General features: G+C 38.9%; 1 protein-coding gene across 4 annotated transcripts in view; it reads left to right on the plus strand.

The window, feature by feature from the left end:
* Positions 1–14510, plus strand: part of PKIB (cAMP-dependent protein kinase inhibitor beta) — a 56278-nt gene that overhangs the window by 31468 nt on the left and 10300 nt on the right. The window contains exon 1 of one of the 4 annotated variants that reach the window (XM_082756478.1): positions 2260–2314. The exons of the other annotated variants lie outside the window; for them this stretch is intronic. The gene's annotated coding sequence lies outside the window, so the exon portion shown is untranslated. Of the gene's footprint in view, positions 1–2259; positions 2315–14510 lie in introns of those variants that run through there. 4 annotated transcript variants of the gene reach the window in all.

Consider the following 14510-nt stretch of genomic DNA (forward strand, 5'->3'; position numbering starts at 1 on the left):
GCCCAAACATCATGTTGCTTGGGAGATTCTGAATGCTTTCAGCATTGCAAGACCAGTGAAGTTTACCTGGATTTACAGCAAATAAAATCTGTCCTTATACAGGTAGAATGCAAGCTTGCATTAGAGCATCCTGCTATTTATGAGGAAGCTGTTAGATGGATAATAGTTTATCTGGCATCAAGCCATTTGCCAAACTTCTAAGTGTGAGACTGGTTGCTGAGTCACAGTTTCAGCAACTGCAGTAACAGCTCAGAAAAAATTTATCCTTTAGCTAGTGAAAACCCTGTAGAGCTGAAAAGATGTATTATATGTATGCTTTTGAACTTTAAAATAGAAAAGAGAGAAGCCATCAACAGACCTTTTATGTGTGCATGTTGTTTTCTTCCTCTCCTCAGCACTTAGGTAACTATAAAGCAGCTAAAATCAACACATGAAATGTCAAGTTTGAAAGGGCATGTGTGCAAAGAAAGTGTTTCAGGCTGAGGATGTGGTTCAGAACACTGACTGTACCAACTGTTTGTCCAGTAATATAGCAACTGAGTTAAAAACATGATTTTCAGGCTTTAGGTAAACAACAAATTTGGAATGGGAGAATGTTTTACCCTGAGAAAACATTTGCAGTTCTGTGGTTCCCTAATGACACCAGGCACGATTTACTGAAGGAGGTGGTAAGGGAAGGTATAAGGAAAGAAAATAGGTTGAAAGGGGGACTAACAGAGCTCTAGCTATTACATTTCCAGAGCTGGGCTATGTATGTGTATCAGCATGATGGCAACCATGTACTTTTCTGCTCCTGCAGCACAGGTAGGTGTGACTGTCATACATGCCATTTACTGTTTCCCTTGACTGATGCTAGTCCTTTCAGATTCTGGATCTTAGGTAGACCCCCATTCCTGCTGTTTTACAACTATACTAGTAAAATAAATGAAGCATATCTCATAACCAGTGTCCAAGAATAGTTATGTTGCTGAAGTTTTCTGGATTATGTTAATTAAGCAAAACCAATAACGTAGGCATAATTGACAAGCACAAGAGGAAAACTAATTTAACAGAGTGCTAAAAGCTACAGGGAAGACTGCAATTTGTCTTGTAAATGTATTCTTTTTTATTGTATCAATTCCTCTTGCAAAGACATTGAGGTGGTGGTGGAGAAGTGGTACAATTGATTTTGCAGCATTTTGAAATACAATATTCTCTCCATAACAAACTCCTATCTACTTCAAAATGCTGATCTTTGAATTACTATTCTAGTAACTTCCTGGAGAGTAATTTTTTATGACTAGTACCTGCAGTCAGGGTTTTGTGCTGGGTTTGTGCAGAGTTCCATGAAGTAATGCCACTTAATCTGAAAGTCCAGAGGGAAGAATGGTCATCTCGGAGAGAACATAAGGAAGAGAACATTATATTGGGAAGTGCTGAATTCTTGGGTAGATCAATGTAGACTTAATGTGGTTTTATGGTATGCTAAAATAAATACATAAGTGATTTGAAGGCTAATTTAAAATAACTGTTTAAACATATAGTTTCATTTTTTCTCTTCTTTTTATGTCTAGATTAAACATTCAAAATAGAGATGACAGTGCACAAAAGGAGTATATATCTATGCAAATTTATTTCTATTTCTGCTAACTGATTATGGTACCACAGATATCCACTAAAATATCCCATTATAAACAAGCTCTTTTCACTTTATTAACTAAATAATTGGCTGATACGCACAGTTTGTGGGATGATCCTGATCTCAGTTGCCCTGGTGTACATCCAGAGGAGCTTAACTCCTGTGGCATTGCTCTGGATTTACAGCAGTAGAGTTTTACTCAGCTTGGGTCCTCTGTGTCAGAAGAAACCTATCCAGTGGTTAATAAAATCCCATCACCCCTTCCACTTGTGTGTATTTGACCCTTGAAAAATGTCAGGTGGAGACTCTCTTGCCGTTGTACAAATGGTTGAGTCATTTCCTTGATTGAGAAGTTTGTTTTTCCTCAGTGTTCCTTTTCTTGTTTTTCCCTGCTGACACACTCTGCACACAAGAGCTTTTTTATTTGTACAACATCAAGTTGTTTCAGCCCTCCTGAGTTTTAAAAGCAGCGAGTTTTTTCCATTGGCAATTTGCTTCTCCGGTAGCTGTGAGATGGCAGGTTATTTTCAAAGGGGTGGTGGGAGCCAGAGCTACTGTTGCCTTCCTGAATGTCCCTCGCAGTGACTGCATACAGCTCTACCGATGGCTCTCTCCTCTTTTTAGCTCATACCTAGTCCCTGTTCCAGAAGGACCGTGCCGTGGGACTGAAGGCATACATGAACCATGAACTTTAAGGTACTTTGCATTTTGGAGAACACAATTGGGCAAGATCAGCCAACAGACTGATCTTGAGGTAACCCTCTTCCATGCTGACCATTTGACCATGCAAATCAGCTGACAGCTAATACAAACTTAAGCAATGTGGTTATTTCCAGGTAGCTTTCTTGGCTGCTGTGAAACTCAATGTGTAGATGCTGGAATATCTGTTGTTGTAGACATTTGATGCCAATTGGGTGGGAAAGTATTATTTATCTCATAAATGTGAAAGCAATTTTTATGCTACAGTGTTGTCGTGACTGCCTATTGACAGCTTCTGAGTTATCACTTCTGATAGCAGAATGCTGTTGAATAGACACAGCTTGTTTCCTTAACTAGCATCTAGGCAGTAATTACTACCTTTGAAGTGAATGTAGCAGCACAGCAAGTGAGGAGAGTTTGCCTCTTTTAATGGAGGATGGAGAATTCATTCTAAGACCCTGTTATTAAGGACTGAGTGTAGAAAGCTTATTTTTGTACCAGAAGTGACCTAAATGGAAATGCTGAAGCCCAGAAGTCTACCTGTAAGGCACACATTCCTGTATGTGGATGTGTTGTTATATATTTGAATGGTGTTCAAGTTTTCTTTCCCTCTTGGCCATAATTCAGCTTTCCCTTGGCATTCTGCTGCAGTCAGTTGAAAGTCAGAAATTGAGATAATGTTCTAGTTGTTTCTCTGATACTCAATATCCCTTCTTGCTGTCCTGTGAGTAGTTATGCTCTCATCTGCTGTATTCTACCATTGTGTTCTCTACCTCTTGTAAGCTTTTTTTTTTTTTAATAATATTTTATGAGGTTTCATAAGTGTCTAGCATTCCTAATGAGTTGTGCTTGTCTCCTTATCACTTTGAACAAAATAAACAAGCAGAAAAGAACCCTTTTATTTAAAATTTCCTAGCCTTTCTGATGTTCTTCTCTTTGCTGGGTTTTACATACATGTGATCAAGAAGGTCTTTTTAGTCTTTCTATCCCCTCCATTGAAACAGCAGAGTAAGAATCTTCTTTAGTATATGAATGTGGTTAGATTAAAAATAAATAAATAAATAAATAAAATAAAATAAATAAATCACTTCTAGATTTATATTCAGATTTTGTTCTTTGGCCATGCCTGTCAGTGCCTTACAGAGTTCTTGGCTGAGCAGTACAGAAGTACGGTACCCACAATTTTTCTGTGGAAGCAGTTCTTCCTCCTTCAGAGAGGAAGAGTGTTTCATGAAGTGAAATGGGGGAGAGCCACTGCCCATGTGGCCCTCCAGATGGAGGCTGTCAGGCCTGTCCTGTAGAGACACTTGTATCACTGCAAGGCTTTTGGAGCTCTCTGTGACAGAGGGAGCACTGGCCATGAACAGCTCTGAACACAAAGCAATGTGTGGGCTTGGACCTGGCCTATTGGGTCTCCACACAGTCTTCATGAATTTGATGGACTCTTTACAGTTTGGGATGGGTGTTACAACAAATCCATTTTATTTTATTTTTTTCCTCAGTATGAATGAATGAACAAGACTTCTTGGAGGGATATTTGAAGAGATTTCTATCAACTCTCTCCTAAACCTTTGTTGTGTTGAACAAATCTGTACTGGTTTGGTCGACGCTATAAGGAACAGAATGTGACCTGTGATTTCAGAATAAGTGCAGCATGCAGATCTGTGGAAGGGTCATGACTCTTTGTCTGCATCCAATAAAATACAGAATTATTTCTTAAAAGGGGACAGGGGGAAGGTTTGAGGAAAAACTCAAACTCATGAATAAAATAAACTTTGCAACTGCTTATTCTAAACTGAGACATAAAATGTGGCAAAGAAGATAAGAGAAAAATGTCTCCCATGGCCCCTGTAGCCTTTTGTAGCCTCTTCAAGAACAAGTGGGGAAAAGCCAGTTGCCTGAAATGCCACCATCTACAGTTCTCTACCCAGATTCACATAGGACTCCAGGAGGGAAGTGTAGGTTTCTACTCATCTCCAGTGCTGACTGGAATCTAGAAAAACAAAATCCACCATCTCTAAGGATGTATGTTCAATGGGAAAACAAGGCAAGCATCCTTCATATTTTTGACTTCTCAGATAAGGTCTTAACACAAAGTAAATGCAGAAGTATGTAAAACAAGAAGTAAATGTTTGGAGTGCTAGAACAACGTTAAACAGAACACCAGTTATACTAACACAGTTATAATTTCTAGGGGGTTGTTTTGAAAAGCTCAACTCCATACTTCTGCAAACAAAACTCCCTTGGAGTTCCTGTGAGGCAATGCAATTAGGTCTGTGTGTTTCTGGGAAAGATGCATCTTTGTAGAATGTGTCTTCCAAAAGTGCCTTTGTGTTGGTTTCAATCTGTCTAGAAACAGAAGTTTTGCTTGGTGATTGTGCCTATCTGTTTTCCTCTTTCCCTGTCTGCTTAATAAGACAAAATGGGGAACAATCCTCTTCTGAGGATTTAAAAAAAAAAAAAAAAAAAAAAAAAAAAAAGATTAGTTTATACTGTTGGGTGTCAGGCTGTAATATGATCATGCTTGCAAAGCTAAAAAAGGAAATGTTCAGAGCTCATAGAAATTTTAGAAGATGTCATTAGCTTAGCAGATGGGAAAATTTTGTTTGAGAGCATTCAGCAGTTCCCGATCTCACACAACACGTTACACAGGTATGCACTTCAGCCAGCTGTGTGGAGGATGCAAAAGCTTCCAAGTAGCTCACAAGGGTGGTAATTCCAGTTTAACATAAAATGTTAAGGCTACTAAATGTCAGCACAGACAAGCAATCTGTAGCCACCTTGAAAGTGTTTCTTTCAGGCAGTCATTCTGTAGCATCAGAGCACCTTCAGCTAGCGAGTCAAACGGCAAGCGCAGTGTCTGTGGTGAGCTGCCTGCATCTCAGTAGGAAATCCCACCCAATTCTGCTCTGAAGAGTGAAACACTTGCTCAGACTGGCCTTGCTTGTTAATTTTGCTATGGCTTGTGGGAGAAAAGCTCTGGTCCGATATGTCAAAATTAAGCCCATCTCTCACTCAGAATACAGCAGACAAAAAATGTTAAATTGATAACAATAAAAACAAGGGAAAAAGCTGACTGTTAAATTTTTATAACCAAAAGATCCAGATAAATAGGTATGCAGGCCTGCAAACTAAAGTTATTTGTATGACAGATAAGAGCAAGACTTTCCCTTATGCATCAGTGGCCCACGTACATTAAGAAAGTTAAACAAAAGTTCTGTTCTCGGTTATGTTCCAGCTAAAAATAGCTGAAGGATCTAGCCACGTTTGATTCATGTCATTTATAAAAGCACTTTTTTTTTTTTTTTTTTTACTTTCTCCCCTCTCATCTTTTAAGACGTCCCATTTGTACTGGTTGTTTGCATAGCCTTGTTATCATTTGGGATATAAAAATAGGTGGGTTTTGTTTTGTTTTGTTTTTCTTGGTTCTTATTTAAAGCATTTTATCCAGGTGTTTTGGTGGAAGGGCATGTTTACTGAAGGATCATTTACCAAAATGGAAATGACTCTTTGTAAGCCACCTGTCTTAATTATAGGTAATTTTAATTGAATTAATTTAAAACACATTAATTCAACCATGTGGAAATTATCTGACTGGCTCAGTACATACCGTAGAAATGGCTGTTTGGTGTTTGTTCCTGAACAACAGGCAATAATCTTTGGAGGTAGAGATCTGGTTTTAAGAGTTTACTATTTTTTTTTTTTTTTTTTAAGGGACAATAATTCTCCTCAATTACTGAATAAGCTCAGGCAGACCATAAAACCTTCTCCTTAGTATATTTTACTGGAAGTTTGATTGAAATATGTCTATTTTCTTGAGCTACTCTATGACTGCGAAGCTCTAAGATAGTAAGGCTGTTTAATGTCCTAGAGCAAGGGCATTGGAGGGTAATAGAGATGATTCATGCTTTCATAAAATGGAAGTATATTGAAAGGCTAAAGAAATTAAACCAAATGAATCCCAGGTGTAATTCCACTGACTTGTTTAGCCTTATAACTAGTATGAATTTCACCTATTAGGCCTATTCTCTAATGGAAAAGAGACACTCTGAAATAGCATGAAAGTCAGGGAGTTTATAAATCGCTGTGATCAGTCATATCCTTTCAGGAAAAATGCAAAGGAAAAAAAAAAAAAAAAAAAAAAGAGTCATCTAAATATAGGGAGGTAGGAGCAAGTAGAGTGCTGCAGATAAAACCCTTCACCTGAGCAAAAAATTAATCTCAAATAAATTGCAAAGAAAAATGTTTTAGTGTGTACTGTGGCTAATCGTATACCTTACTTGTTTCCACCTTTAGTCCTCAAGAGATTGTTGGTTCAGGGGTATTTTCTTCATTTATTTGAAATTCAATTTCAGCAGTGTTGTTCAATGGGAGCAGGCTGTACCTGGCTCGTTCCCAGAAAATTTAGGGACAAGATGTTCTCAATTATCTGTGCCACCATACTAGCCTTTCTGTGGAGGTTTAGATAATGTTTAGGTGTCTGATCCACTGGAGAAGACTGCTGTCTCCCAGTCTGAGATGGACAAATCTGACCCTGTGATCCATTCCTGAAGGTTACGGAGCATATTCCTAGTTCATTCCCCTTTTTGTACTGTCAAATTTGAATGAAAAGAGCAGAAGACTTCCAGTTAGATAAAGTTAAGCACGTGCATAACTAACTGCAGGATCAAAATGTAAATTTATACTATCAGGGTATATATTTCAGTGAATTATAATTGATTTTTTTTTTTTTTTTTTATCAGCACATTAAAATATTCTGTAAATAAAATTAGGAAGTCTCATGAATCAGGGTCATTGTTTAACTTAATTATAAGGCTAAAGGCAGACACATTTCTCAAATCTCAGTCTATTTTCTTGGTGAGTTACCATAGAATGAGGCAGATTTTTTCTATCAGAAATTTCACTAAAATAAGTAAACAGGATTGCTACCAAGACTGAACAGGTATGCTGTAGAGGATACATGACTGATTAGAATTATATTAGAATAAACATGATGTGTGTCAAAAAGTGAAATTAAAATGATAAATTATTCATTTGATATTGAAGAAATATTATATATGAAGTAAAATATGTGCTAAGTCATAAATAGAGATTGAATGCAACATACAGAGCAGGGGAAAGAAGTGGAACTGATGATCCAGATTTAAAATACAATTTTAGAAGAGGGTGAAGAAAAGCAGTTCAACACAAACTCTCAAACTGCAAACTTATGTCCTATTGATTTTTTTTTTTTTTTTTTTTTTGGTGAATGTTAAAGTCACTGAGATGTCAAGCACAGCAGTAAGAGACTTCAATAACTCATTAAGGGGTGCTTCAGTGCACCAGGGTCACTTGCAGCCCAGGGTGAGCTCTGTTCTCTCTGTATTAGAATTCACATATCAAGCAGTTTCTTTCTTCTGGGGCTTCCTTAGAAGTCATCAGATTACTGTGAAAAGCACAGCAACATGTATTGGTTCATGGGTTAAAAACTGGCTGGATAGCCAGGCCCAAAGAGTTGTGGTGAATGGAGTCAAATCCAGTTGGACGCCGGTCACTAGTGGCGTTCCCCAGGGCTTGGTACTGGGGCCGGTCCTCTTTAATATCTTTATCGATGATCTGGATGAGGGCATCGAGTGCAGCCTCAGTAAGTTTGCAGATGACACCAAGTTAGGTGCGTGTGTCGATCTGCTTGAGGGTAGGAAGGCTCTGCAGGAGGATCTGCATAGGCTGGACCGATGGGCTGAGGCCAGCTGTATGAAGTTCAACAAGGCCAAGTGCCAGGTCCTGCACCTGTGGCACAACAACCCCAAGCAGAGCTACAGGTTGGGAGATGAGTGATTGGAGAGCTGCCTGGCGGAGAAGGGCCTGGGAGTATTGGTGGATAGTCAGCTGAATATGAGCCAGCAGTGTGCTCAGGTAGCCAAGAAGGCCAACAGCATCCTGGCTTGCATAAGAAACAGTGTGGCCAGCAGGGCTAGGGAAGTGATTGTCCCCCTGTACTCAGCTCTGGTGAGGCTGCACCTCAAGTACTGTGTTCAGTTTTGGGCCCCTCACTACAAGAAGGACATCGAGGTGCTCAAGTGAGTCCAGAGGAGGGCAACGAAGCTGGTGAGGGGTCTGGAGAACAAGTCTTATGAGGAGCAGCTGAGGGAGCTGGGCTTGTTTAGTCTGGAGAAAAGGAGGCTCAGGCGAGAGCTCGTTGCTCTCTATAGGTACCTTAAAGGAAGCTGTAACAAGGTCTATTCTCCCATGTGCCTGGTGACAGGACAAGGGGGAAGGGGCTAAAGTTGCGCCAGAGTAGGTTTAGGTTGGATATTAGGAAGAACTTCTTTACTGAAAGGGTTGTTAGGCATTGGAATGGGCTGCCCGGGGAAGTGATTGAGTCACCATCCCTGGAGGTCTTTAAAAGACATTTAGATGTAGAGCTTTGTGATATGGTTTAGTGGAGGACTTGTTAGTGTTAGGTCACAGGTTGGACTTGGTGATCTTGGAGGTGATTCTGTGATCTTCCTCCGAAGGCAGGCTGAACCAAAGTGATTTGGTAGAGCTTTCCAGCACCTGTGTTGGCCTAAGGATGTGGTTGCGAAAAAGTTTACAGGGACAGAAAATATATTTTATTAATTAGGAAAATGTCTTTGCAAAATCTTTTGGATATAACAGCTCTCCTTCAAGCTAGGATGGCTTTATAGAATTATCCTACAATAGCTCACTTATATTTGCAACATCAAGGACCTTTTACTACCCTTGAACTGAGTTAATAAAAAAATATTTCACTACCTAAATAAACATTTATGAAGTTGAGCAAAAACATTTTGCTTTCCAAAATCCTGTCCACTAAAGAAAGCTAAAAGAATTATTCTGGTTTGGATTTCCAGCAGCATTTGTGAGTGAAATAGAATATTTCAGGTAACCCAGGCCATTTGTGGGTAGAAGAAGTAACTGAAGCGAGAGTAAGAATAAATTATGGGGGAAAATAGTTATGCGGAGCTTCATGGTGAAAGCAAAGAACTTGAGTCAGTAGAAACCCTGAGAACCTAGTCTTGTAGCCATCACCCCAACACTTCACTCAAACATCTGAGCAGCTATCAGACTGATATTTGCTCTTTGTGAACACAGTGGAATAGGTGCTAGCACCAACAATAAGCACTAGTGAATTATTTGAAGTTGTCAACAGCTTTGCCTTTGATTTGGTTCTTAAAGAAACTAGACAAATAATAAAAACTTGAAAAATGCTAGATTTAGAAATACCCTAATGACAACGACAAGCAGGCTTTGTTGCAGCTGTAAAGAAAATAAAATTAGCTTCTGGTACTTTAGCAGTACTTTGATTGCCCAATTAAGAGCTGAAGGTTAAGCTGACTTTGCTTTAAATGTAGTATTCAGACCCGTATGAGTAATTAGCAATGAAATGGTTAATTTCTCTTCAGGATTTTCTTTTTTTTTTTATTTATTTATTTTTATTTTCTTTCCTTTATATATATATATATATGTATATATTTTATTTTTTCCTTCCTTAAACAGACTGCTGTGAGTAATTCTTGGTATCGAAATAGTGACTTCTCTTTCTGTGTGCTTGGCACAATGAAGCCAGAATACAGAAATGAAAAATTGAAATAGGCAAGTTTTACTTCAGTCAGAGAAGAGTGGGTGCCTGGATTTGGTTACACTTCAGCTCTTTCAAAGTGTCCAACAGAACCACAGCATCACAAGAAAATGATGCTCTCCTGTGTTCAGGCAAGGAAGTATGAAGGTGTGCGGTGCAAAACTGGCTAAACACAAGAATTTCCATGTCAGTGAGGTGCTACTGAACCTGAACAGGGAAGAAGCCCACATGTAGGACACAGAGTTCTCCAGGTGTGATTCAGACCCATCTGAGGTTGGGTCTAGCATTGCCCATATGAGCACTGCCTACATCTTTTACACAATGTATACCTATCTGTTTATTGGAATTTGCCTGAGTTTCATGACAGTAAACAAGGACAAAATGTAGCCTTACACTGATCTTTTAAAAGTGCTCATAAACCAATCAAATCAGTACTTCAAATCTTTGTTGTTTATCAAAAAGCTAAAAGATATAGCTTGTAAGTTTGAAGGAGGAAGAATCATACAAATAAGATATGATTATGTTTTTCAGTATAATTATGGAATGTTACCTAGCCATGACAAAGATAATAAAACAAAAGTCATCTGTCATTGGCATAAACGAAACAGTAAAATGCTTCTGAGAGCTTTCCTTGCTTTTTCAGTGAAATAGACCCATGTTTTGAATGCTTAGGGACTTCAAAGCCTTTTAACCAGGTGTCTTGCTGTAGGCTGTTACCACCTACTACCTAGCTGGAGAGAAGCACTGAGTTTCATGACAGCAAGGTAGCTCTTTCACCAAACCCACTTCTGCCTCCGAGAGTCCTGGGGAAGTCTGAATGTGAAGCAGCCAGGGACTTTTTGCCCTGGTAGGGAGCTGGTGTGCAGAAGCTCGCATTGTAGCTACTTGTTTTGAGGAGTCCCCACAACATCAGGGGTCATTGCAAATACTGAATCTTCAGTTAAGAAGACATAGCTTGTGGCATGTTAAAGTAGTGTGTTAAACTCTCATGTGCAGACTCTTCAGGTTTTCTGTATGTGGGCCTATTGTGGTAATTGTACACACAAACTTTTAAGCACATACATGCCTGTTTTACTGCTACCTAATTTGCTGCTAATCCATAGTCTCTGCTGGATGTATATATCCTCCAATAAGGCTGGTTTCTCCCCAGGCTTTACCATGCCTCTCTTCCTCCCTGCCTACATCCTACCTGCCATCCAAATAAACTCCTCATTACATGATTTCATCCCTCTTCCTCAGTCATTTTTCAGAATTACCCTTTCTTGTCTCTTTAGTTTGCCAGGTAATTTCTTTACCTCAGATAGACCTCAGTTAGTCATTCTTTCTCCTGATGTACAAGCACACCTATAGTCTCTTACTTCTCTGCCATGCTTGTGCTCCTGTCTTTCAGCAATTTGTGCCCACATGTTCCTACAAGTCAACTTCTCTTTCTTCGCAAGGAAAGAGACTATTCCTTACTATTCCTTTTTGTAAGCACTTGCACAAGGATCTGTGTTGCTACCAACCTCCCTGTGAATATCACTACCCTTGATTCACTCTGGTCTAGTTGGAAATGTTCCTCATTCGTGCCTGTAAGATCAGAAGGGGACTTGGGCCTTCTTCAGTAACCAAATTTGGGTATATATGTGTGTTGGTTTAGTGCATAAGATTGTCCTGTTCCCATATATCCTATAATCTGCTGAATTATAAATTCATCTTCTCTCTGTTCTTTTTATATTGCACTGCACTACTTGCCTTACCAGAGGGCATTATGCGGGCAGACCACAGCATACCATAAGTCGTTTGCTGCCTGAGCCTCTTCAAGTGGATTTGTCGGAGTAATTTTCTTCCACAGAGAGAGCAAGCGGAGACCAAATCACTCCCTGATTCACATAAAGAATGCAGTACTGATGTATGCATATGCTGGCTTCCACAGCTATTCATTTGTGTGTGCTTCAGGAAATGTTCCTGGGATTCTGGGGTAATGGCTATGGAGGCAGAGGGAAAAGCTCCTTTGGTTCTCCCTCAAAGAATTCGTAGTTCAAAGTCTGAGGAACAAGCTGATGGGAGAGGACAGAGGAAAGGTGTGGTGCACATGTGACCATAGTAACAAGACTAGGAGGTACAGTAAAGATACTCACTTCCTTGTGTTCCTGTGGCAATATGAAAAATCATGAAAAATACAACATAACTGCAATCTTAGTTACCAGGGCCTCTGGAAACTTAGGTAGTTAAATCTGATGTCTAAGTAATTCCTAACTTACTTCTAAAGTATGTGCCTGTGGGTGGACAAACTTCTCTAGGATTTCAGGCCAGGTGTAAATCTTCAGGAAGGATATGAGGCTCTGTGGCAGAGATCAGAAAGTATATGTGTATGACAGGGGATATGTATACATTTTGCAATGGGTAATGAAGACTGTGAGGATGAATGGCCAAAATATAAGAGGAGGAATAAGGTTGTTCCCCTTCCCCACACTGAGCTTCAAGCTTCATTTCTTATTTCATAGTAGGGGATGCATTTGACTTTTCTTTTTTCTTTTTTTTTTTTTTTTCTTTTTTTTTTTTTTCCCCAGCATAGCTGATGCATCAGCCTTTTTTCCTTGTTGAACTGTATTTTTGACTATAACTTGTGTCTGTCATTGCTTTTGGTCACTCAGAGACATTTGGAAAGTGACTTGCTCTCTTGCCTGGTATTGACTGCCTTCAGCTAATGTCACTTCATTTATTACTTACTGCAAATAACTTCTGATTAGGTTGTCGGTATCATGACCCTTTCTCCTCTTCCTTATTTTCTTTCACAACGGGAAATTTGTACCATTACTTAGTGCTATTATTATTCTTGTAATGTGTTTTTCTGTACATCAGAGCACTGTGTACTCAGTGTCTAAAAGCTCACAATAAACCTGTTCTACCCTGTGTAGGTTTGCAGAAGGTGAACTTCACCATAGCATCTGCACGTTCTCCATAAGTACAAAAGCATTATGACTAATACATTACATAGCTTTTTTCTCTGCTCTTTCCTATAACATAAGCTATGTGGAAGTGATCAGAAAATCCAGGTACTGTGTACAAGAGAAAGCAGAAGTTAAGAAAAAATATATTTTGTATTTGGACAGAAGATCATTGTGGTAGTCCTTAATATTTAACAAAGTTAATTGCCCATCTTGAACCATTTCTAATGAAAGCACAGACAAGATATATCTAGAAATTGTACGTCACCAAGGGGCAAAAATTGTCAGCTCCTGTCATTATCTTACAGTTTTGGCCAGCCTTTCAGATTCTGCACCCCAAACTGATGAGCACCTGAACAGCAGGAGCAAGATAGCAAGCAAGATCTTGGATTTTGACTCAGTGCTTCTTCTGAGAGGACCAATGCAGGAAATGAAGGGATGGTGTGATCCTGCTATCTCAACCTGACTGTTTTGAGACTAAGTGATAACAAGTTTTGAAAATAACATCCGGATGCCATTGCTTCAGATTATCAGAAATGATATTGCCCCTGGTACATGAAGATAGAGTAGGTAACATCCAGAGCAGGAGAACACAGATGTGTGTCCAGCTTTTTTCACTTTGCAAAGAAACCAAATTGAAAACATGTAAACAACATAGCAAACTTTCAGACGTCATGTCAAGAATGTCATGTATGAGCTGTAATAGCCCAGGCTGAGACATAAGATGTAGGAAGTCTGTAGACCCAAACATGCTTCTGCATTATAGATTCACTGAGACTGGAAATAATTTAATTTCCCTGTTAGTTAGCGTCTCTGGAGGTACTGGAAAGCCAAATCATCTTTCTGCCATGAAAAATAACAGAAACTCGTTTCAACTTCAGTGATATAATAAAAATAATTAAATAAATAATAATACTAATAATAAAGCTAAAGAATTTACTCCTTTTCCTGAGTGCTTCACTTTTAACTTTTGTGTATTTTGTCTATATTGTTATATATGTCTATATACGTCTATTCTGTCTATATTGTTTTGCCATGCCAATTATTAAGAAATGTGTGGTCTCTTATTCTACGCCCAAAACAGTCAAGACATCTGTGTATGCTATAGAAATCCTAAAGACTGCTTGCTTATATTTGTGTGCTGCCCACCACTAGGCAAATAAGTGTGTTGCAAATTTCATTGGTGGGGAAAAACACCAAACAGAGACCTCACAAAAATTGTTATGCAAATGTCCAGGTTATTATTAGTCATTATCATAATCTCTGGACAGTCTTCATTAAAATCATGACTGCTCCTAACTTTTTTTTTTTTTTTTTTCCTTTTCTGTGGTCCTGTACTGCTTCAGGATAAAGTGTAAAGATTATATTAGCATGTATCACAATGTTCCTAGTCTGTCGTCTTTGGGAAGAGCAGGCAAAGCCACAAGAGTGCAACAGCCGCAGAAGAGGATGTGGAAGCATGGCAAGTGTGTAGCAAGGAGATGTGGTTTTCATCTCAGTTGCACAGTGGGAAGTACTGCATTCAATAAGTTTTCTGTTCTCCTTACTTGAACACTTTTGAACCTACAGAATTTTGTAAAAAAGGTGCTTGAAGAACACTCCTCTTACTTAAAAGTAAAACAAAAAAATAAAAAAACTGAAGTTCTTCTTAAATAAAACAAGATGCTGAAATTTATCTTAC

Source organism: Aythya marila (genome assembly GCF_965140915.1).
Source record: "Aythya marila genome assembly, chromosome: 3".
NCBI classification, from domain to species: domain Eukaryota; kingdom Metazoa; phylum Chordata; class Aves; order Anseriformes; family Anatidae; genus Aythya; species Aythya marila.